The 26,044-nt window shown below is 35.9% G+C and overlaps 1 protein-coding gene across 1 annotated transcript in view; it reads right to left on the bottom strand.

The window, feature by feature from the left end:
• Nucleotides 1–26,044, bottom strand: part of SMYD3 (SET and MYND domain containing 3) — a 383,240-nt gene that overhangs the window by 301,159 nt on the left and 56,037 nt on the right. The window lies entirely within an intron of this gene.

Below are 26,044 nucleotides of genomic sequence, written 5' to 3'. Positions count from 1 at the left end.
GGACTCATGCACTCAGATATAGCTCACCCCTACAGCTTTATGATCAGAAGAGGTGAATGCCTCCAGCTCAGACCTCTAGCCTGGTCCTGGCTGTGTCCCATCTCCCCCTTTACTCTCTCTAGGCTCTTGGAGCCCTGCAAGTGGAGGATGAGACATTTCCACTGGCTGACACTAGCAAAACACACACACACACACAAACACACACTACTCTTTGGAGAATTAGGTTTCTCTACCAGCAATGTTTCACAGCTACCTCAGTTTAGTGTAGCACCAACACTCTTCTAGTCATTTCCATTTCTGGCATCTATACCTGGGGTCCAGGCACATATAATTCACCAGTTAACACCTTCCCTCTCATCAGCCTTGCCTTAGTAAATCTATGATTCAAAAAGTCATAGTGTAATAAGAATTCAGATACAAATATACTGTTCTGCTAATTTACGGTCAGGTACACAAGCTCAACAGCCAGGCCAGCAGCCAGACCAGATGTCTGTTTACACAGCACAAACACAGTACAGGGCAACAGTCCAATATGTTTAACAAACTTTCAGCACTTCATGACTGCACAGTCACCTCTTAAAAAAAGACTTAAAACTAAAGTCAAAGTGACAGCTACAATGGTGATTTGAGTACAGGCTCATATGGAAATGTAGAGTGATAATTAATCCCTTGTGAGCAAAAGCTGGTTTAGTCCTATAACAAGATAATTGAAAACTGTCAATTCTGCTCTGATATTATTTTTAGATAGTGATCTAATGTTTAATTATAATAATTTGGTAGCTGACTGGCACTTTCTATAATACCTGCCTTCACCTGAAACCTCTTGACATTCTTTTCTTATGTGAACGTATTAGAAATCTAATTGAAAAATGTGCTTTTAAACTGAGTTTCAAGTTTCACTTCATTGTTTGAGATTTTAAAATAAGACTGTGTGGACTATAACATGCTCTCTCTGCTATATCAAAATCATTGATCTTGTTTGCTAGAAACACACAAATCAATATAGCAAGTATAGATAACAATAGACTAGAAATATAGAAGTATACATTTGATTCATGAGAGGAAAAAAGCAAATTCAGATAGCTCAAAGATTTTATTTTTTTTTGCGATTGAAATAATTTTAATGGCAGGGAGAATATATTCTTTCAATTGTTTACCAAGAACTGACTTCAACAGACTATTTTTCACATAGAAATGCCATTTTTCTGCTGTTTTTACACAACATGCTGTATTTTCATGCTTCAGAATACCAAACTTCAGCAACAACACATATTTCTGAAGCACCAACAAGAAAAGGAATGAGAATACAGGAAAATAAATAATTAGAAATAAAATCTGTAAAGAAGCTGGCATGGGTCTGGAGCTTCTTATGGAGAATGGAATAAAAATGCTAAAAGGTAAGGAATCCTGAAGCAACATCCTGGGGGGGGGAAGGGTCTTTACCTGTTTTTTCTCTTTAAGGAGTCAAATGCAAATTTAGTCTCTGTCCAAAAGGTGGAGGTGGTAAAGACAAGGGAGTTTTTCCAGAATTTTAAGTGAGTTTTGAATAGTTTGCAAAATGTATAGAACCTTGAGTTTCTCCTTTTTAATCAAAAAAGCTCACTCATCCTGATCACAAATATCATTTCATTTAAGAAACCTGTAATGTATTCAAATACAGCATCAATGTGGCATTTACTTCACTTTCAAAATTTCCTTTTGTTTCTTCAATTGTTTAATTTAAATGTACCACCCAAGGAATGCAGAAAGTTACAGAACCAACTTATTTTGTGAAGGTAACAAAAATTCAAGGCATTATCATTCTAATTATTTTCTTGACATCCATCATGTACTGCTTCTCCATTATACCATATTTTTATATGCTTTCTCATCAAATGCATGTACATTGACTCATATGCCAAAAAAAAAAATTTCAATTTATTAAGTGATGTTGACTGATAGTACACACAAGTACTAAAAGACAGTCCTGCATTTTTATTTATAACAACAAACATCAGATATTTGATACAATATGTGATCTGTGGTTAAATATATATTGCCTTTCTTCATAAACAAATATACACAGAGGAATTAATTAATAAAATGGAAAGTATTTAATCAGAAAATGCCTCATGAGAATTACAAACTTTGCTGGGAGAAAGAAGTTTTGGTGGTTTTTTAATCTTTGGGTGTGCTTTTTTTTTTTGTGGTCACATTTGTACCATGTTCAGATTTCTTAGTTGAGGGGGGAGTTGTTTATACTACACTAAAAGTTCCCAATGGTAAATGCTCTCTTATACTATTTACCCAATGGTAAATACTCTCTTCTAGAAACGTTAAGAAATGTCATTTTATCACTGTGTTCACACTATTTTCTTTTGTCTATTGTTTCCCATTTGCAAGTATTTGAGGAGGGAGGGAGGTAGATATACTAGGTATACACAGAGTATTTGGACACAAACTATGCCTCCTTTACAGGCAGTACCTTTACAGATGTACAGAGGTTAGGATAAGTTTATGAAGTTACTACATCATATGTTTTACATAAAGCTGTTATACAGGACTTGCCTCAAAAATAATAAAAAAAAATTAAGCAGCATTCCTATGTGACAAGATCTACTAAGCAAAATGTTATGGCTTAGACAAGTTGTAAATTCCTAACTGTAAGGATTATACTTCCAACAGCTACAATATTATAATTTGATTTGATTTTCTTTTTTATGAAATAGCTTCATGTTTCATTAAGGAAGTTCTCAAGTTAATTTTAAGTGACTACAAATAGCAAACTGTTAGTTCCTTACTTAGTAGTGTTGAAACTAGTAGTTAAAGGATAGGAAATAGCTGGAATTTCTCTTTCATAAAATGCCTGAAATACCTGGGTCTACAATAAAGTCCAGCCAGCACTCTACTCTGCCAGCACTCTACTCTACTCTACTCTGTCTAAAGCAATGGTATCCCACAGTAAAAAGGCTAGCTCAGTATTTCCCATTTTCACCATCAGGTTTCATCTCTATAATCAAGCAGTGCATAAAAAATCATTAGTAAGCATGTCATAACCCTGTAGAACCTTGTCACAAACCAAAACTTAAAATACTTGGCTAAATCTCATAGCAACTGGCTATAGTACAAACTGGCATATTAGGAATTTTCGTCCTCCAGCTCTTTTTTTGTGATTTCTGACCACATTTTAAGTATTCACAATTCTTCACACTCCTAAAACATAATTTATTAGAGCAGTCTTTCCCCAGAAAATCTGAGGCAGGGAGATGTTACCCTCTGTAGTTTAAGGGGGTGGAGGGGGGGGAGCAAAATTCCATAATATGTCACAAAAAATGTACAAAACATACATTCATAATACAAACCAAACAAGTCATGTCTTATGGAGATATGACAAACTTAAGGAAGAATACCAATATGGGACCATTTGCAATCACTGATTCAGAAGAAGCTGAATTTACCTGCATCCATACAGCACACCAACACTTTAAAATAAACATTAAATAGTGGAAACCATAAAAAAAAACTGGTGAAATATAAACAGTTCCCAGCAGAGGGTCAATGTATTTGCTCTTGGAAATTCCCACAAGCTAGCTACAGAAAATTGCAGCCCTCATCCCCATGAGGACAGTGCAAAGATTTTTTGGCCACTCTTCAGTTCAATAAAAAGATGTAACTGGTCTGTTTGAAATGAATTTTGGTCAGGCACAGTTTAATTACACTGACATCATATAATCCTTTATTCTATCAGACTGACTTGTGGAAGAACTGAGGGATGCAATCATTTCTTCAGTCTTGAACCACCTGAATCAGACATCCATCTTTCACTGGAGCTACTGACCCCCTGCATGAATGCAGCCAGAAGCTGGACCAGACAGAGATGGCTACGGCTGCTGAGACAAAACTCAGCTAACACCAGAAAATTGTGGAAATCAATCAGAAGAGTAGGGCATTATTTCAATACTTTTGCTTGCCAGTACTAACAAAACTACAGTAATAAGAGTATGGAGCCTTGCTCTGAGGTAGAGCAATCAAGACACAGTGCCATGACTTCTATGAAGGCCAACTTAGTAGGAGCAGTGGCCAGGTGAAATCAACACAGACAATATTGGCCCTGTTACTGAGCTGGTGAAATGGATTTCTAATAGGAGAGAAGGAAACTTTTCCCTTTTTTGGAGTAAATACATAGCTGGTCTTTTACAAAAACTCTGAAGTAAATTTTAAAGAGAAATCCCCAGAAAAAGCCTAAGTTTCAATCAAGTGATGAAAGTGTGCACAACTCTTCTGGGGAAGAAATAAACTGCATTTCTCATCCTACAAGATCACACCTAAGGGTCTCATTAATTCTTGAGAAACTCCTATTCAAATAGAGAGTCATAAGTAAGCACTACTTTTTTGTCTCTTCACTTCCTAAATAGAAATATGTAAGAAAAGACAGTTCCAGATATGTTCATTGCTATGTTTACCAAAGACCGTCACATCAGGACCAGATTACTGTAACATAATCCAGCCAGACCACACAAGGCCAGCTAAAAGCTGAAGGCAGTGCAGAAAACAGCTGCTTGTTTAACTTTGCAATATACTGAGAAAATAATACAGCTTGCCTGTAGATTAGCCTCCAGCTATATATTGTTTCTCAGATGGCAGTTACTGTTTAAAGCTATACACTGGGCACCAACTGTTTACCAGCAAACATCCAGCTAACACTCTATTTAATATTCTTTGAAGAAAAAGCATAAATTATCAGATGTTTTCTACGAAAAATACTTGATTCCACAGCTCACTCCTCAGCAGAAGGCAAAGCCTGCCAACTTTACCAAATAAAGCTTGCAGTTTTTCTCCTCACATGGGAGGGAATACTGGCTGCAGGACTTATTATGAAAATTGGTTAAGCATCATTGAGTGAGAATGTCAAGATTTTCCTTGAAGATGTAGCTTATTTTTCAAGAAGTATCCACAATTTTTGCCTGTTAGATTTTAAAGAGAATAATCTCATATATTCCTCACTGAAGTTCCCTTCTCATTTCTAAGAAACATTTCCATTTCTATCAGGTCAAAAATCCACTTTTAAAATCACCTGCATAAAATGACTGCACAGACATAGATTTAGGATAACACAAAGAATTTTCTCAGACAATTTGATTATCAGGAAGAACATCAAAAGATTATTTATCTCCAACTATGACCTCAGCATTAATTTTGTCAGTAAGCCACAAAAAAAAAAGAGGATACTGTATTTTTTGAACTTGCTGTTCATTGCTGTTTTGAACTTGCTCTGACAGTCTTGAGTCTACCAAGAAATTCTGCATATTTACTTCCTTCTATGAGGCCAAGATTTGCAAGTTTTAAATAAGCTTTTGTATAATTATTGAATATCCATTTATCAGTCCGTTTTATTACTTCCTTGTACAAAAGGCTTACATTTGCATAAATCCAAGACTTGCTGCCACAATAACTAGAAAATAAGTTACTTAACGATTTTTAAAACATTTTAGCTGTTTTTACTTACTGGAAGAGAACATTTGTCTTCCTTCTAAATAAAACATTGTAGAGACAACATCCTTATCTAGTCATGCAAGTAAGTAACAAACTAATCTTATCTGAACAGGTACAATGAAATTGGGCACGGGGGAAAATCTTATTATTAAAATGTTTCATCATTGCAAAACCAATGTCTAGATCAAGACCAACCATAGTATTTCTATGACTATAAACCCCACAGAAATATTTTTTTGCAGTTCCCCACTGTATGAGACCACCACCTCCTGCTCTTCCTCCAGGAATACATGCCATGATGGGGTAAAAGCTGGAAACAAGTACACGTACACACACACCCCATCTCTGCTTCTCATCAGTAGCCACTCCTTTCACCAGTACCTAAACTAAAATCTTTAAACCCTAGAGAACAATTTAAGGAGTGTGTCCCAGCTACTTCTGCTGTGACATTTTGGTGAAGAATTATCAAGAGAGCACAACATTCCCAAATCATTCTGAAGAAGCTAGTAAGTTAAAACTTCAGCTTCAGAGTGAGTAACATAGAGCTTCTGACCTCTATGTCTTTTTTATAGAGAAAAGTAACAGAAGTTTGAGTTTGTCAAACTCAAAGTCGCAGGAAAAGTCATTCAAGCATAATGAAAACAACCCTAGTAAGGCACATTACTGAGGTAATCTGTTGGGTGGAGGGAGAAAAACACCGCCTGCCATACCAGCTTTTAAAACAGAAGACAATGTTTTCCATACACTGATTAGTTTAAATAATTCCTTTTGTTTTATTAAACTTTTAAATAAATGAAAATAGATAAGCTCTCTTTCATCACAGAAATAGAATAATGAAGACTTTAGTCCTGACTCTTTAAAAATCCCCAGAAGCTTGTTACTCTGCACCTATAAACAATTTCTCTTACAGCAAGAATACCTGGCCATGTGAAGATGCAATCCACAGGGTAACAATACAATGGAATAAATATTGTCTGTATTGAATTTAAAAGTTCAGGTTCATCCCAATGTCTTACCAAACAGCTGTAGTTTAGCCTAGTCTTTAGTTAGTGTTTGGGTAAATGAATGAAGTCATCACTGCCTACAGACTCTCACTAAAGTATTGAATAGCACAAGTCAAGAATCTGCCCCTGTGAGTCAGACATAAAAAAATCACATACAGGGAATATTCTCATTTACAATGAATGCTGTGATACGTGTAAAATTCTGCAAGGCTTTTAGTTAGCATGTCATATACTTTTTTCTTAATTTACATGACTAAAAAGATAAAACTTGGTTTAATAGCAATATTATCTTTCTCCACCAAACATGTAAACTCATCAATAAAACCCTATAAATAGTTTATCAAGGATCTATTTTCCATAAAGTCACAGAGTCACAGAATCATTTAGGCTGGAAAAGACATTGAAAATCAAGTCCAACCATATACCTAGCACTGCCAAGTCCCCAAGTGCCACATTTACACATAGTTTGTACACCTCCAGGGATGGGGACTCCGCACCAGGCAGTCTGTTCTAATGCTTCACAACTCCTTCCATGAAAAGAAAACTCTTAATATACAACCTAACTCTTCCTTCACATGACTTGAGGTTGTTTCCTCTTGTCCTACCCCTTGCTACTTGGAAGAGACCGACATGCCACTCAGATCCCCCCCCGAGCCACCTTTTCTACAGACTAAACCAGTTAAGACTGATTTGGTAAGACTTGATTTTCACCCATATACTGTCTTGAGAATATTTTGTATTTGACATTATCATCAGGACAAAATGGAAAACAACTGATACATGCTGAACCTTTTATTTTAATTATTGATTGATCGTCTTTATAGGGAGAAAAAGTTACTGTGGTATTAAAATAAAGCAAATAGTAAAAATAACTAAAAAAACCCCAAAACAAACAGACTCCCACAATACATTTTTTATACTAAATACACTACAAAAGAACAGCAAAAGCACTAACTGGTGTTATGTATTATTCACTTGTTTATAAATATAACTGCTAATATTTTAACCAACAGCTCTATATTCTCATCTAAAGACCTGCTTTATGTAGCAGGCATGTACATGATTCCTGTGAAAGGACAAAAATAATTTATTTGTTCACTTTCTCACATAAAAATCAAATGCAGATCATTTCCACCTATTGACCATAAAATCCATGTTATTAATCATTATTGCCTCCTTGCTTGCAACCATTATAGTTTGTTTCTGGAAACTATAGAGCTGCAGTTCCCAGTACTCTCCACTGCAATCAGCAAAGCTATCTGATTTTACACCAGTTAAACAATTTTCACATGGTATGGAGAGAGAAAAGAAACATACAAAAATGAGCAGTGTGCATTACAAGGTTTAAGATTCACAGCGATTTCTACAATTCCATACACCATTTTATATCCATCCTGTTTAATACCATTATCTATTTAAAAGATCTCTATGCATTTGAAACATGTAAGATTTAATTTTCCTCTGTATGGGAGTTTTAATTCTTATTTTTATGAATGTGAGTTGACATGGGGAATTCCAGCAGTAGGCTCACAGATCATCAGGTTACTTTTGATAAACAGGATTAACAAATCATTTAAGGACAGCTATTCCAGGTCTAAACAAGTGTGGATGCGCAAGCACAATAACATGTTTCGGACCAGCCCACACCAGATTCTTTTTGAAAATGCATAGTAAGTACACAGAGAGAGAGGGATCTTTCCACCGATATATCCATCCCAGTACCCACCAACCTCTGCTTTAGGAATTTCCTGAGCCAAAGGCGGTATTCATTTTAAAACTGACAGTGATTTTTTTTTCAATCAGCAGACCAGCATTCACACCAGTGTAAGACATGACAAATCTGATGCTACCTTCTCCCCTCAGGCCTTACCTTTTGATCTCTGACTTCTTACACATAACACTGCTACAGCAACAGAGCATTAGAAACACAGGATCAAACGGCTCCCACAGCTCCACCCAACTTACCAAAGGCCAGTGAAGTAGAAATATCATGTCAGAGCAGCCAGATGGTATCACTGATGAGGGAGAATATTCCAAAGTCCAAGGTAACAGCTGTCAAGGCAAACCTGCCAACTCAGAACTTGTCTGTAGCTACCCAGCATCTTGGATCCAATGCATATGAACCAAAAATAAATAAAAATCGCTAAATTAAAACCTTTACTTGCCCTTTTCTACACCTTCTCTCTCTCTCCCTCCCCCACTCCCCTCCAACTTTTCCTGTATCTTCTTATCTACAACAGGGAAAGTGAGGATCAGGACTCAGCCACAAGAATAAGTTGGCATTTATTCTGTACTATGCCAATCCAAAATATTTTTAATTTAGTAAAAATGTTCTAAAGCATCACAGAATATACATCAGAATCTCATAAATCTTAAAATCTAAAATCATAAGTCTGCTTGGTATAGCAACAAAACCCGTGAAAATCTCAAAATCTAAAACACTAGGTGTTGTAATCCTTTATTAAAGGGCTTCATTAAAACCATTTGCCATAAGATCCAAAGATTGTTTCCTACGAAATGCTACATAAAATGGAATTGGACCACTAGCCCTTTTTTCATTGATCTGACATCTCCCTACCTGAAGCTAGCTGGTAGAATAGGAAAAGGCCACCTAACCCCTTACTTCTGCCTTTCTTGCTTCTTTTCTCTAGGCAGATCAAGCAGTTTCTTGGTTTTCTACTCTCATCTTAAGAACAGTTACTATTTTCTGTATTTAAATAGAAAGGAAAAAAAGGGGGTTGAGTCAAACATGCAAGAGCTTATTTGTTCTGGTTCAAGGTTCAGGAAACACCAATCTTTTAAATTATAATAGTATTAAAAAAAAAAAAAAGCCAATCATTTCATTTAATATGATTAGATCACAATATACTGACCTAGTTCAGCTTAATGTATTTGATGGTAACAGGCTGTTAGACAAACCAGAGCTTTGATGTGAACTAGTTTTACCCTTTTCAAACTGTTTAGTAAGAGAACAGGACCAAACAGAGCCTCCGTTAACAAAGCTGTTTCTGAAGACCACATTTAAACACCAGTCATGTTATTCTAAACAGTACAAATTGGCCTGCAAAAGCTTCATATAGCCCCTTCTTAATAGAGACAGATGACTTTGAAAACAAAAAAAAAAAAAAAAAAAAACACTATCAACAACAACATCCCTTTAAAGAAAGCCAAAAAGTCTGGCAGCTTTTAATTCATGCTGTAACCTACTGCATCTGGCTTTCCCAGGGCAATCCCAACCCTATAATTAGCCAGCAGTCACAACTAGTTTTCCTAACAAAGCTGAGCCTACACAGAAATACCAGTTATAATAAAGATGCATTGAGATTATTCTTCCCTGTGTTTTCTAATGCTTAAATAGGAAGTTCCAGAAAAATGCCAAAAGGAATAAAAATTCAACCAATTCTATCCCAGATCATGTCACACATAATCAGCATTTCCTGTTTTCTAGCTCATCTTCCACCAAAGGCAATTACACTTTTTCAATTATATGAAAAAAGAGCCCCATTAAATCTTACATCACATCTCTAACATACTTTTAAAGGACAGAAATAACTCCACTGCAACCATAAAATTGATGAGGGATTTTGCTGAAAATTTCTACATCATGCCATGTATGAGTACAACTACTGTCTTCACAAAATAAGCAGGGTGATAGCAAATCATGCTTAAAATAAAAAATAAATTGATTTATCTCCATGCACTGGTTTCTTGACACACATAGAGTAGCATTATCCAAAATATAGACAGCAGCTACTAATAACACTAATATTATTTACATTATGGATTTTCTGTTAATCCAGTAACACTGCAAGAAGAGAAAATAAACACTGCAGTGAAATGTCTTCTTTATTTTATTTTGTGTCATATTAAAAAAACCCATGTCCAAATGACCTTTGGATTGCCTCTTCTGCTCTCTTCAAATCTCCCTAGCCTGGAGATGCCCCTGCCTACTGACATGTTCTGCTTGCAACAGTGCTTTCCTGCAGCCAGAAATTTCCACGGGATGCAGTTCTGCAAGTGTGGCATTACCAGGCCCATTCCAACAAACCAATGAGAAAGTCATTCAGATCCAAAGAGAAAGACAGACCTTTCCTAAAAGAGCAGCAATACTAAAGCAGTCCACGAAGTTTAAAGCTTCACAATGGCTCTCTTTTCTGTGAGGAAGATGGTGCATTACAGTCAGGAAAAAAAAAACCAACATTGATTTGAAGTCCTTAGGAATTCCTCTGTAATACACGCACGACTCAAACAATCTCAGTATTGTTATCCAAGCCTTGTCTCTACATGTGTATAAGATACAACTGCTGGAAAACTGTCAAAATTACATCAAAAGACCTAATTATTTATTTCACTAACTTATTACAATTTAAATTTGCCATTTGCTTGGAAATAAGTAAAAAATAAAGATTCTTAATTGTATTTAAATCTAACAATCTTTTTCAGTTCAGGCACTGACGTTCCTCATAACTGAGGGAGTTTCAGAAATTCCCAAAAGCACTCATTTATTAAAACAATTTTATGCAAAGTATTTTGGTGCAATCCAAAAGCTATTTAGGTTTGACAGGTAGGCTGCTGGCAACAGATGTTGAAGCTTAAACTACTAGACATCAGACAAGGAATTTGTCTCACATTGGAAGATATAAAAGGTAATTGCTTCTTTTAACTCACGAGCTACTAGGAATACATCTGAACTAAGTTTTCCTGGGTGAAGTCCGTTAGTACAAATGACTGCATAACCAAATGCTGTTTACAAGGTATCACATGACAGTTATGAATGAATGAACCATAGCTCAACATTTTTAATTTACAGTGTTCTTTCCATCCTTTATGCTTTTGCGTATAAGCCTTCAAACTTATTTCCCAGTTATTCAGTCACAGAACCACAAAGCCCTCAAAAACTGAAATGTGCAAGAGTTGATTTGGGGAATGTTTCAGCCTCAGAAAGAAGTAGCAAATGAGTACACTTTCATCTGCTGCTTTTCCTTTCTCAAAAGAAGCTGTCAATGATGGCTTCCCTGGCAACAAGGCACAAACACACAATATCAGTGGTTCAAGCAGCTAATCAAGGACAGATGTCTCAAGAGAGCATCAAAGCAGCCTTCTGTATTTCCAATCATGTCTTACTTTTCTACAAATAAAAATATCCCTATAGCTAGGAAATCCAGCTGAATTCTCAAAGTAAAAACATGACTTTTTTTTTTCCAGTGCATCTTTCTATACTTTAATTACAGGTTCGCTGCCAGTTTAAATAAAGGAGCAGAAACATTTGCCACAGCCATATGGAAGCATCAAAGAGCAAGAGTGTTTTCTTGGGAAATACTTCTAAAGTAGTTTTCATCCTAACTTCCAAAGTACTCCAGCATTCCTTTATGATGCTGTGTGCCTTAACTTATAATAAACACATCAATAATATTTTCAAACTGATTTCAAGTATTCTGGCATAAAGTCAAGCTTCATTATAGGTCTTCTCTCAGGGTTTCAGATGTCATAGACTCACATGTCCCCTTCTGTAGAACCTACACATACAGAAGTCTTGTGTGAACTATAAGACTTCAGTTTCATTTTCCCTAGAAAATGCATCTACATCAATAAAACCCCAGGCAATCCTGATTTCAGTTACCTTTCTTTTGCATAACAACATATGTCTGTTACATATGTGAAACAGCTTATTGAACAGATTATTGAAAAGTTTTACAGCATATTACTACAGTGCAACGTTAATTAGTAACACTTTATTAATAGCAGTGCTAATTAATTCTTCCAAACCTATAGCAAAACAGCATGTGCAATGCTGCTAGTGCTATCATTCCATGGTGTACTTTTCACACTGAACATACATTGTGATCTGATCATAATTCCAACATAACATCTCCCAGAACACAGAAGAGCTGAGACAGATATGTGGAGGCAGATTGATTTACCAAGACAGAATGACATGTGAGTGCATGCAGGCAGCTTCTGGCAACAAATCAGTGTGGGAAAAATGCAAGTTTTGTTCCCTGTTTGCTCTTAAGAAGCAATGAGTACATTCACATCCTGTCCCAAATTCCATTAAAATATTGATGGGACTCTCAATCTACTAGAATCTCAACACACAAGGCTGAAGGTCACAGGGTCAGACTGGATACCCAAGTGAAAAAGCACATAAATGCTTGGGCACATGATCCCCATAGAGATCTGCAATCTGGACCAGAACAGTAGATCACCATCACTATGCAAAATTATCTTTCAGCCTTAAAAATCTTTCAGGCATTCTGGATATAAAATCTGTTGGTTTTCTTTCACATAGACACAGTTATAAATTCAGTGTTAGTGAGAGGAGAGCAAAATTTAAAAAAAGCCAGTTTTCAAAAAGACCAGGGGAATAGTGTAGGATCCCATGGCCAGATCTTTTACTGTACCTTTTTTCCTGAGAACTCAGCTTTACTTGGAAATACAGATCAAAGTCACTTTGCCTCACTATTCTAAATTCCACAATTGATCATTACCTGTATTTAATAAACATAATTCGCTTTCATGAGCTAGAATAGTCACCTGCCCTCCCTCTTGAAGGTTCTCCAAATTCTCTGTGCCATTTTGATTCTAAATAATGGGACCCAGAGCTTCTCATTTGCTAGTAGTAGCACCATTACAAGTAAGCAAATTTTATTGGTCTAAAAGAGTTGGTTTTCTGCCATAAAGAACTAAGACAACTAATAGCTCCCCACTGAAATGGCAGGTGTACAACAGCCACCCACTGGGAAGATGAGACATCAGGAGAAAACTTGCCAAGCTGCAAATACACACCTTAATTCATATTGCTACATGTAAAAAATCATTACATGAGACCCAATGAGACTTCCAATCACTAAGAATACTAATTACAGAATTATCATCAGCCAATCAAGCATTCCCTACTTAATCCTAGCTCAAGTAAATATCAATTGCCATTGAATGACAGCATGTAACACACTCCTACCTTCACATCTTGGAAAGGTGACTGTGAGAACTTTGGAATAAAACAGTTCAGGAGAAGGCAGCAGATAATACAAATTACTGTTATTATGTGCTTGTTTGATCCAACAAGCTGGATGCAACAAGCTTCATCTTATCTCTCCCTATGCACAGTTCCTCACCTCCACCACAGCAATGCAAAAATGGACTCCAGAGAAAACTCCTCAAATTGCACACTGAAAACAGAGCTCCAGTCAAAGGGGTATCAGCATGATTAAAACCATATATGACATATATTCACAACTTTCCCACTTCCCTGATGTGTACTGGCTAATGCTACCAAAATAATTGATATAGAATATGATGAACTACGCAAATGAGTAGGAAGGCACCAGCCTCTCATCACCTCCATTTCTCACACTTAGGCACATTCACTTCAATTTCTACAAATATCTGTATGCTTGTCCCCCAAAACACCAAGAGATGCTCTGACAAAAAACAATGCTGCTCAAATGTTGTCTCAGACCTAACCAGAAAACACCATTTTCCCTTATAAGCAGGCTTCTTTTTCTCCTTCTGTGCCTTTCTTATGAGTCTTCACATTCCTCTCATCCACCCCATCTAGAAATTGAATGAACAAAACTTAAATTTGTAAATGCAATTTCTTGTGAATCTACAACAGTTAGATAGTAGTAAAATGAGTTACTAGAAATCGTACCATTTAGGATCCACTGAACTGGGCTGGTCAGTTTGCTTATATCATGGACAGGGTTGCCAGCATAAATTTTATTGATTCTGTTGTCTGTAGTGCAATTCCTCGATTTGAAGATAAAAACTTCAAAGATATACAGCTGGCAGCACCATGCTTGGAAAGTAGCTGTGTATATACTTACTCTTCTCCCAAACAATAGGCTACTTCATAGTCAAAAACCTCTTATTGCTGTGAATACTCCAGGTCTTTCAGTTTGCTTTTGTAGCAGAACTCTACCAATGCATTCTTCAAGAACGCAAAGTTACCAGACACATCTCTATTTTGCAGTGTTTTTCTGTATTTACACAATTTGTGTGGTTATAGGGATTTATCATCTCTCTGGACTTGTACACAGATCCAGATTCACTTTTAGCCCTAACCCAAGAGGATACACTATGATTTATTATCTACTGATACCACCAGCAACCTCCAGGGCCATTGTGAGACATCAGAACTCTACCTAAGTTCAGCTGCCTCCAAGAAGATGCAAGCTTGCAAATAAGAACCATTAATGTTGCACAACATCCTACTCTTTCTGAGTACTTTTTGTTTACATCTTCTTATATTCTCTAATTTTTGCCATGACAAGATATTACAAAGACAGTTCAATAATATATAGGCAGTATATCCATTAACATTATCATTAAGTCAAGTAGTTTTTTTTGTAACTGTGTAAAGTTAAAGTTAACCAGGAAAAGGTAATTTTCAAAATCACAGTTAACACAATTAACCCAAATTGTTTCTATTTTTTATACCTTGTGGTTCACGATAATGGTACAAATCTTGCTGTGATTCTCAGCAGCCACTGTTAATTCATTTCAAGTATATTCTTTTTATAGGAGATAGTTAAATGCACCTATTCCTGATTTAAGTACCAGGTACAAGGATGGTAAGACAACAAGCTGAATTCCCTTCTTGGTCATTCCTGCCATCACTCAGCTCTGGAGTCAGTCTAGGTACATCGTTCAGGCAATTGGACAAATTTTGGTCCTGAGTCAACTGACAGAATGGGAGCAAACTAGTGAAGCACTGCACTAACATTCATCACTGGAGCTTTCCAGAACTATGGCTTTCCAATCAAATGAACTGGAACTTACATTAAAAATTACCATCTGACTGTCTGATATTTCTAAAAGGACAATTTAATGGAAAAAAATGCTATGGAATTAGAAACAATGATCTTGTATAATTAAGGCAGCAAATTCTGTTGGACTCATATCTGTCATTGGTTCGAATCCACTAGGAAAATTCCAACACTATCATTATATTGTCACAAGCTGCTTCTTCAGCTACTATATATTTTTTCATAAAACTATAGACTACACTTTACTTCTTAATAGGCAAAAAAATAGTCAATACATGCAACATTGATCATAAAACCTAGGCAAATGAAATTCTCATTTAGAGAGATAGTTGGTTCAGATTTATGCCATTTAAACTATCACCAGGATGATGGATATTGTCTCAGGTTAAAAGAAACTCCAAAAAATAAAATAAAAAAAAAAAAATTGGAAGTTTAAAAGTAAAAAAAGCAATTCTATGCTGTTGCAACAGCCAGCTCATGGAATTTTACTCTTACTTAAAGTATAAAAGCAAACATGATTCTTTCAGAAGATTAGACAGCACAAATGCACACCATGCAAGCTGCTGTTTAAAATACTGATTTTATAATTTCAGAATGAGCTTAAAGGCTGAAATTAGAGAAACATGTCAGCAATACTTAGTCTACATAATTTCTGCATAGCAGAAAACACTGATGTCACAGACGACATGTGCACCCTTCTTTACTATCTTCCCAGACTAAAGACCCAAACAAGCAAAGTAATTTTCACCCACAACACTGAAAGTGTATTGACAAAGCAGTAGGTTAGCACTTCACCATTTCTATCTTGACTGGGAGCAACACTTCACCACATCCTATCTATTTACATGATGAAACTCTGACTTCAATGACTTTGTGATCCATAAAAATGCCCATCAAAGAGTGGGCATCCAATCCACTTTCCTCTGAAAGTTGAATGAAAACTTGGCCTTGATGATAATAGAAGAAGAAAGAAGATTAATTTTATATTTGTGAGTACAGGCAAAGCACAAGATTTGTTGACAGAATGAAGACTATTCTTGTGGAATGTGAGAAGGAAGGAAGCTTTAATACTGCAGATTTCTATTTTAAACTAGAAAAATACTGCCAGATTTCCAAAAGTGATTATAAAAACTTTAACAACAGCTCACAACTACTTTAAATTCAGAAGGGAGAGAAGTTCAAATCCATTATCTGCAGTATCTATGACATTAGGGACACATTTCAATAAACACATTTATAATTTCAAAAAGCCCATCACCAGCACAGAAATTTTCAAAGTATCTCTAAGAGGAAATACAATTTATTGGTGATTACAGCCATGAAAAAATTCTAGTCAATACTTATATAATCAGGAGGAAAGGGGGAAGAAAAATATTAAATCACTAAGGCAATTAGATGATTTCCTAAAGGGAATATTCCTCAATCTGACTCTGCCAGTCAATCTACATCTAACTTACCTGGGGACAGCATGGGAACTTCCAGCGTAGCTGTGTAAGGAGAGGCAAGCAAGAAAGGTATGACAAACCATCCTGGCAGAGTTCTTGCACCTTGCTTGCTCGATCTGCTGTCAGCCACTATTGCAGAACATCCACAAGCACTGTCATGTGCTGTCATGAAACTGTTTGAGACAGCCTTTGTCAACTCCAGGCTGACGTGGCACAAGCTAAGTGATCTCAGGCCAGCCGACAGCACATCAGTGCTGAACCACCGTGTGACAGCTGCTCACCCATGCTAAAATACAGGATCAATTCAACTGATATTGAACCAGCACCATGGTTTCTAATTGTTTCTTTCTCCATCTTATGTCTACAACAAACTCAGGAGTAGTTTTAATGAAATAGAACATGACACACCACAATTAGTGTTAAAGCAAAAAGATATATGTTGGGGAATAGAGAGAAAACACACTTTTCAGGACTAAATTCCATGTACAAAGGTATCATTTAATTGACACCCACTGAAATGCCTACATGAGACAGAACTTGTGCACCCTCAATTGATACTTCTACCATAGCAGCTATTTGTCTCTACAGCATACCTTAGACAGATATTGTCCTCATTTTCAGAGGGACTCTGAAGCAGCTCAGAATATAGGAAGTCAAGAATAGCACCACAAATACATGGTTCTCCATCCTATATTCCAGAAGCATGGTATTTTTCAACTGACTATCAATCTACCGCAATGTCATTCTGGAAGAAAAAGAGTTTTGTGCCTTTTCATCTATTAAACATGTTGAACAAGTCTCAGAGCTGATTAATAATCCTTCCGCACAAAATCCTAGCTCTGCCACAGCCAAAACAAACAAACAAAAAATGCTTTAAGCAACCCCACTGCAGGTCATCCTGAAGACAAGGATAGACCACTTTGTTGCCAAAAGCATTATAAACAGGTATCAGGCTTATCCTCCTCAATTAGAGGCTTTTAAAATTGCTGATAGAGGATGTAAATGGTTTTCATTTACTACTCAGATCTTTCTTAAACATCTCCATGACCTTGTTTCATGCTGGCTTTTCCTAAATATAAAGGTTCCTCACCCCACACATTTTTTTTGCATGTACTCCAATTGCTACAACCACTGAAGCTTTTTGTCATTACTACTTCCAGTTCATTTCTATAAGGGTGTAGAAAACAGACAACAGACTGATGTATATCACATGTCAGAGACCACTGGCTTTTAAAAAAGTGTGTTTTGTGGATATTTTCTGAGCATAATTAGGCAAATTAATAGTAATTAATATCCTGGCCACCTGGGTCCTTTTCAGTTCTACACTAAAACATAAAATCTAAAAAAAAAATTAGAAAATAAATAAATAAATAAATGTGTGTTTGAAAGCCCAAACTGTTGCAAAATAGCCTACACTACTCTGCCATTTATTTCTCTAAACGGTTTTCTGCCATCTTATTACTTTAAACTTAATCCAACAGAAGAAGTGTCAAGTAAACAAGAAGTATACAACTTTCCTTTCACACACCCCCCCCATGCTGGCTCGCTCCAGTCAGCAACTTTTCTATCAGTTTATGCTTCGCAATCTGTTCTGAATTAACTTCCTTAAAAATTAGTATTTCTGCTTCCCTTCACTCTTCAAGAAAAAAGCTTTCATTCCTATGACACAAAACCAAATGACTACAAATTCTACCCAACCACTCCTTGTAATATATTCTTGCTTTAAAACTCTTCTACCTCATTTTCCACACCTGGTGCTTGTTATACTGCAGGCACTTTGTAAAACAGATGGTACATACAACTAAATGAGGCGACCCCAATTATACCATAAGTTCAATTTGAAGTATTGAAGTCTTACAGTTTTACTTTCACTGCAACAAGCTTTGTTAGAAAAAGCTTATATTTTAATTGTGATCATGCACTCTAATTTAAAATCAGATAGAATGGTTGAAGCCTTGTTTAATAGTCTGGTATAATATCCTTTTGCTCTTTAAGTTTACTGTGATGGGAAATTAAGATAATTGCTATGGAAAGTTATCTCCTCAAATTATAATTCAATGGGGAAATAACAAAAAATCACGAAACTTGAAAAATCGCCTTAGACAAAAATAACTTCCTGTGATGACTCAACTTTCATTTGGCAAAGTAAAGACAGAGGAATCTTCTCAGACTGTTTATCACCCTTACTACAGTACTACTGCAATATTTCTTCCTATTTGATTAAAACATGTAGTAATTTTTCTCTAATCTTTATTTACACTATTGCTTCTAAAGCTGATGTACAGTGGTTGCCACTTTTTCTGCAATCTTAATTTCAAGAAATAACATTGAGCTAAACAAACACCATGAGAAATACAATGCAAATCCTAGCAGTAGTATAGAACCACTTCTGCAAAATTTAAAATATACAACTTAAGATGTAGGCTCTTAAAAACAACTGTGCATATTCCAGTTGTCTTTACACTTGCTCATTGTTCCATTGTAGAAACAAGCAGCAGACTGTGACTGCTACATTGTGTGGTAGGACAGATGTGGTTTGGTTCTAACTGCCCTACAGAACTCTTATGAAAATGCAGCTATAGGAACACCTTCTATTAGCCTCAGTTTTCTTACAAATACTTGTCTGGTACACAAGAAAACTATTAAGAATTAATGCTAAATCTTATTCAAGTTCTTCTTGAAGGTTATTGGAAGTACTATGCAAGTGAAAAGCATTATTGCCATTTAACAGGCATGTTGAAATCACAGACCAATTTAAATTTAAAATAAGGTCAACTTCAGATTTTCTACATACTCTTATGCTTTCAAGAGCAGTAGAATTGAAGCACCAGCTAGTGCTTAGTTTTCTCCTAATACATTTAGCTTTTCCCACTTCCTTTGAGTTTGGTACTGCAGAGGCTGATCTTAGTTTATTCCCCTCTTGCTAGATATGACAGCAACTCAGAATCAACAATAGATGCTAGGCAAACGATCATTCATGTTTTCTCAGTATAACTATGAACAACTATCAGAATGACTTCTGTTATGTTCCTGTGGAATACATTGGAAAGAGAGTACAGAAAATTTCTCCTGGAACTATTTTGGCAGTAACTAACACAGTATTTCTAATGATTGCAAGTCAATTCTTCACAGTTGTGTGAAGTTTTCAACAGCTTAAAACCACACACACAGACAAATGCGGAGTCCATACTCCCTTGTCCATATTCCCACCAAACAAAACCTTATCAACTAAATCAACAACACTATAGGTAAAAAGACAATCAAAAATCTCATGCAGTAGACTTCATGATGGCAATAGTCAGATAAAAAGGTTCCAATACAGTTTGATAAGCAGGAACATATTCTTACAACTCTAAAAAGAAGAGTTAAGAAGATTAATAAACACAAATGTATGTTAAGCATCTAAGCTTAACCAATGTTGTTTCAGGTATTTCTGTAAATTATAAGATTTTGGAATTTATAATAAAAAGAACTATCAAAATGAAAAGGTTTTTGCAAAATAGTTTCCCAGGCCATGACTAAAAATAAATTTGTCAGTACTGGTCTTCAATTTTTCATGAGACAGGGAAGCAACGTACATTAGCTTTGAATTACACAAAGAACAACAATGGATTAAACATGCACTTGCTTTTTTCCTGCCTCCAGGAAAAAAACTTCACAGCCTCCCAACCACAGGGAAACTGAAAAGTGCATCCAGAATTAATTAGATTAGCAAGCCTAGCATCAGAAAGCAACCTTGACCTGTAGGTCTTTAACAACTCTTAACCTACTCATAACTTTACCCTAATATTTCTTTTTACTTTCTTGATACAAATTGATTTTAATTTACCAGTGAATCCTAAGAGTAACCTACTAAAAGCATTACTTAAGAATATCTTGACCAGGTGCATGTACCTTGTATTCCAAGGTCTTTCCAGAGAACACTGAACCTATAAGATCTGAGGGAGCAATGTGAAGATGAAACACACTTTATCAGTTACATCATTAAATATCTCCTTCAACTTGCCCATAAAACAACACACAAATAAATTACCATAATTTAGTATTCAGGCTTTACAAAGACCAAATGACACTGCTCAACTCCTAGTCCTCCTCTGCCTATGAAGATCCATACCAAAACCCTTTTAACAGTGAGATTTCTTTTTAATTGGTAGTAATACCTCTTGTGCTGAAAAGAAATTCTTTCAAAGCATTGAGTGGAATAAAAAATAAGTATATAAAAGTTAGAAGAACAAGTGAAAACATCTAAATTTTGATAAACAAAGGATTTTAAAAGACTAGGGCACTTTGCCTCTTGAGGAATGTACCTCTGTACTTTATAGAGCCTCCTTACTACTTCTTAAGTTTAAAACAAAATCAACTACACCAACAGCCTAAACAGGCAATTGGCTTTCTGGTTAAAACTTTTTGTGGGCACAGAGATTGGCTTACAGCATCAAACTTGCATCTCTTCTTTACTCTTATGTCAGTTTCACAAACCTCAAAAAATTGAGATGAAAATAAATTAATATGACGTATAGAAATTGCACACGTTTCTAATACATACAGATACTTCTTTTTACACTATCCTAGACTTACAGCTCTACAGTCATTCAGACTTGTTTTTACTCTTTGATCTGTATCCATTCTAAACTGACCTGAAAAGGAAAGAGTAGAACAGCACCTGAGAAGAGAGTGGTGAGCAGTACATCCAACACCTGCATTAAGAGGACTACTCACCTTCCACATATACAGGTGTGTGACCTCTCCAGTGAACTAAAAGAATGCAGCACACCTACTTTCAAGGTAGAATCTGTCCATAACAAAAAGGCGTCAAGATTGGAACTGCAGAAAAGATTGAAAATTTCAGAAAGCTAAAAATTCTTTGTCTAGTTCCTATCATCCCACATGTGGTTAAAATACTGTCCAGAAATGAAATTTTGCACAACAGAAGAGTTAGGGAGACTGCTGTTTCAGGGTATCTTCTCTTCTCTATGTGTTGCCTTTTTCCCAGCTTGGAAATGAAACTCAAGAGAATTTAAGGAAGAAGGCAACATAAAAGAGGATCTTTATTTGAAGGCCTCCAGGGGCAGTTATGGAAAGATATCCAGAAAAGCCCACCTCCACAAGGATGAGTACATATTTGTAGGTTTTAGGAAAGTAGCATAATCGATAGAAAGCACCAATTAGGAGGACAAGTGGTGATACAATTTCCCCTCCAGGTCAAACTCCTTCTCTGGAGCCCCCTCTTCAGCACTAGTTGTGCTTTGGCCATGAGAATGCATCTCGAAGAGTTGTTCTTGGCTTTGGTTCCCAGGAAGAACCAAGATAGCGCTGGGGCCTTGTACCTCCCAGGGCTTGGCTCTGGAATTTGTTTTGTCTTTCTGCTTAGGGAAAGGCCATGGAAAATTACAGGGCTAACTACCCACCAATACAACAGGCTACAGAGCTATAAACATATGTGTGAAAAATACAGAGAACATATAAAAGGTTAAAAAAAGGCAAAACCCAAAATGGCATCATATAGGTTCCCTAAAATCTTAAATTCAGCATCCTTTCCCAAAAAGTTTATGAACAGTTTCAGTAAAATATCCTCTAGAAAACTTCTTTCCAATATAATTCTGGTTTAAGTTTACTAAACTGCCCTAGAAGTCTCCTGGTAGCAGTTCATTAATTGTAACTGGATTTTGTCTTACTGCTAGTTAAGGCAGAGGTGACCTATACTTTATTATTCTTATAAATATGAGGACCTGAAATCAGGAGGTCTTTAAAAGGGCTATCATACTAGCACACATCAGAATCTCTTATTCCTCATTAATTGGAAAATAAATTTTCAAACTGTTTCAAAACACACAAAAAGTGAATTCTGACACAGTATGAGTAGTTGCACTTCTATGTAAAACACCAAACCTATATTTGGTCTAAAAGAAGTCATCTTAGGCCTGATTCCTGTCAGTAGAGTCAGTCAGTCACAGGTTTATGACAGGTACAGAGTTTATCCAGTGTCTTAAAGAGGTTCACATTGTTCTGTCTGCTAGTATTAAAAGAACCATAAATGTATACAAGAATTTTATTCTTTATCCTGCATCCATTAAATGTCTCAGAGGACTCCAGGCCACCTCCTCACACATGTAAGTAAAAGCTGAAGAATAAAAAGCAAGGACTGATTTTATCTCAAGGTTACAGAAACATCATTAAACCACAAAACCACGCTGTCAAAAATTTATCTTGACATTAGAAAATGTCTCAGTGGAGTTAAAGCCTTACCACATAATTAGCTGCAGATAATTCTGTTTAATACTGAGGATCAGAATTTTAAAACAGTCACAACCTTGATAAATGGCACGTTAAATAAACTGAAGCTTGCAAAAAGTGATCAGATAACAAAAATGAGAAAATTCAACTCCAGCTCAAAGGACAGTTGATACAAAATCAAATTGTCTAGTAAGGACAGGGCAACACTGTCAGAAAGAAAGGTGCATATCCCTTCTGAAACACCTCCCCATCCAGTACAGCTGGTATTTTCCATAGATCTCATGCAAACTAAAAATACATTGGGGTGAAATTCTGCCCCCATGGAAAGAAATGGCAAAATGTTCTTTGATTTTAAATGGGCAGTTTCTACAATTGCACACTCAGGGGGATTCTCTGCCTATTAAGCATCACAAGCAAGTGAATAAAACTATAATTAATTTTCACAAAGACAAGAGCAGTGGACAGCAGAGGAGGAGGACTGTTTAAAAGAGCTTCCGAGAAGCTCTTTTGACCTAAATTTGGAGATTTTCCAAGAACCATCTGGAATATAGTCACCTCACCACAGGATAATTTTTCTCTTTTGTCTGGCAGTCTGTTTATTTTCCTTCTTGAGAATCCAGCATCAAACAGAATAAAAAATGACCTTTGACTGGATCTTTTTGTGGCATGCAATGAAAAAACTGATCCAAAAAAGTTCAATGTTCGAATAAGCACCTACTGAACTTGAAAGGAATGTTGGAAGTGATTGGGAAAACAAGATTACATCTTGAAGTTATGTATCTGTAGTATTTCTTTATTCTATTGACCACACAGGGAAGTCATCACAGCTGGTCTTCTTTAGAGTTATACTACAGAGAAGAGAGTGCCAAAGTCTTGTCAGAGACTTTACAGTTCCAAAGTCTTAAATTTTACCTGCTGAGAATAAGCATCCCTACTCAGCTTTAAAAAAAAAAAAAAAAATGCATGGACATCCAGCTTATCTTCCAAAGAACACTCCATGGGAATGGCAGAAAATGTCTGCTGCTATCTCCCTAGGGATGGGGAAATACTAAATTAATATTTTAATATAATATCACACTCATAACAAACTCATTTGAAAACCAAATTGGGAAAGCTGTAAAATGCCACATAGAAAATTAGAAAGTGACAAGGTCTTACAAAAAGCTTGACAGCTGCGCTTGACTGAACTCTGAAAAAAATACTAATTTTACTCATGTAGAGCACATGGCTGTTGACTGCTCTTTTCTCCCAACCACTCACCTGTCCAGCCAGATTCTCCTATCCCTTCTGCCAGTTCTTTTCAATATTAATGATACCAAGTATGTGTACACATGACAGGTCTATATCATTTGCTCTCCATTTTCCCATAGCAGACTATCACACAGACTAAGCAAAACCAGCAAAAGAAGGAAATGAGCCCTAGTTTAACGGACCAAAACATCTCAAACCAAAAACAACAACTTAAAAACTCAGCACTTTTCACTACATTCAATATAGTGGGGAAAAAGTCACAGTCAACTTATAAAAAATATCTTTGTGACACCAAAGCTACAGTAGCGTAAATGTTGTCATTAACAGGAGCATTCCCAGTTCTCCAGTTTACAAAATATGGAGCTGGGAAGTCTTGGCTTTCACTCTGCCCTTGATGGCCACTTACATCATCTTGGTAAAATACATGGGAGTAGAGGAGGTGCACATATGTGTACATGCTTGTGCATGTGTGTACATAAAAATATTAAAAACCTTCTGCACTTTCTTCACCACTGTTCCAATGTGTTTAGCTGTCATCACACAGTTTCTGTAAAGCCACACGGCTGTTCTCCATCTTAAGCTTATTATTACATAAAAGGCAAAAACATTTGGAAAGAACTTCTTACAAGCTGCAACTCAGTTCAAACTGAGTAGGCAGTGATCATCTTCTGATCATCAGTTTTATCTTCAGCTGCACAAATTCTCTACACCAGATAACACAACGTGCATGTTTCATGTGAAATGCCACTGACAGAGCTCAGGCCAAACCAGCATGCCAACACAAGACAATAAAACAGCTTGAGTGGAGATGAGATAGTACTTAAAGGGTTTTATCTATACACCTTTTGGACTGGGTCTATTTCAGACTGTGTGATTTTTCAGGTAAAATTGCATATTTGCATCACAGCAGTCTAACCACCAAAAAAAAAAAAAAAAAAAAAAACCAAAAAAACACCACCAACAGAAAAACAACTCAGTTGGTTAAATTTCTCCTCCTCCTGTCCACAGGGGAAAAAAAGGAGAAAAAAAAAAGTTTTTTTAACTGTGCAAACAGACTTATTTTATATGTTAAAAAAAATAAAAAATAATTTATAGCATTTTTATTTAATTTCTCCCAAAGAGGCTCTTTCTTTATTTACAGCAGAAAAAACAATGTTATACTTTGGCTTACTTCATAAGAATACGCACTAAAACAACCAAAACATAAATAAGATAATCTTCAAAAAAATTAAATGGAGTTAAAACTATAAGTAATCTTCATATAAAATATTTCTGCTAGCATTGTTTGAATTTAGCTTCCTGAATTGAAAGTAATAAAATATCTACACCAAAAGCCAACAATATTTAGTTAGTAGCACAATAAACATTTTATGTACTGTGGAATTGAATTTTAAATACTTTATATGTCACCTTTAGGAATAAATAACCCACAAGGCTTCTAGAAAAAGCAGCTTGCAGGATACAGTACTATCACAAACATTAGCATATACCTCTAAATGACAAAGTGGGATGGGAGGATATCTGTAAATATATTTCACTTTGCAGAAAAACGTTAGACTGAAGAGTATGCTCTTCATTACTGTGAAAAAATTACTTCAGTTGATTGACTCAATTATACTTGAACTTTCATGACTGTTTTCTCACCCAACAATTTTAACATGATAATTTTTAAAAAGGAAAAGAAAAAAATATCCTCTGGCTACTGCTTTCGTTTTGAAATGTTGCAATTATATTAAAGTTATACTATTGCTTAAATACTGAGTAAAAAAAATAGTTTGAATTCACTTTGTCATATATCACATTCTGAATGTATCTACTGAACTCCCACTCAGAAATAAATCGTGAACATGAGGGAAAGATAATTTATGAG

The sequence above is a fragment of the Onychostruthus taczanowskii genome, unplaced genomic scaffold (genome assembly GCF_017590055.1).
Source record: "Onychostruthus taczanowskii isolate IOZ18803 unplaced genomic scaffold, ASM1759005v1 scaffold21, whole genome shotgun sequence".
Classification (NCBI taxonomy): Eukaryota; Metazoa; Chordata; class Aves; order Passeriformes; family Passeridae; genus Onychostruthus; species Onychostruthus taczanowskii.
This window is presented reverse-complemented; position numbering and strand designations above follow the sequence as displayed.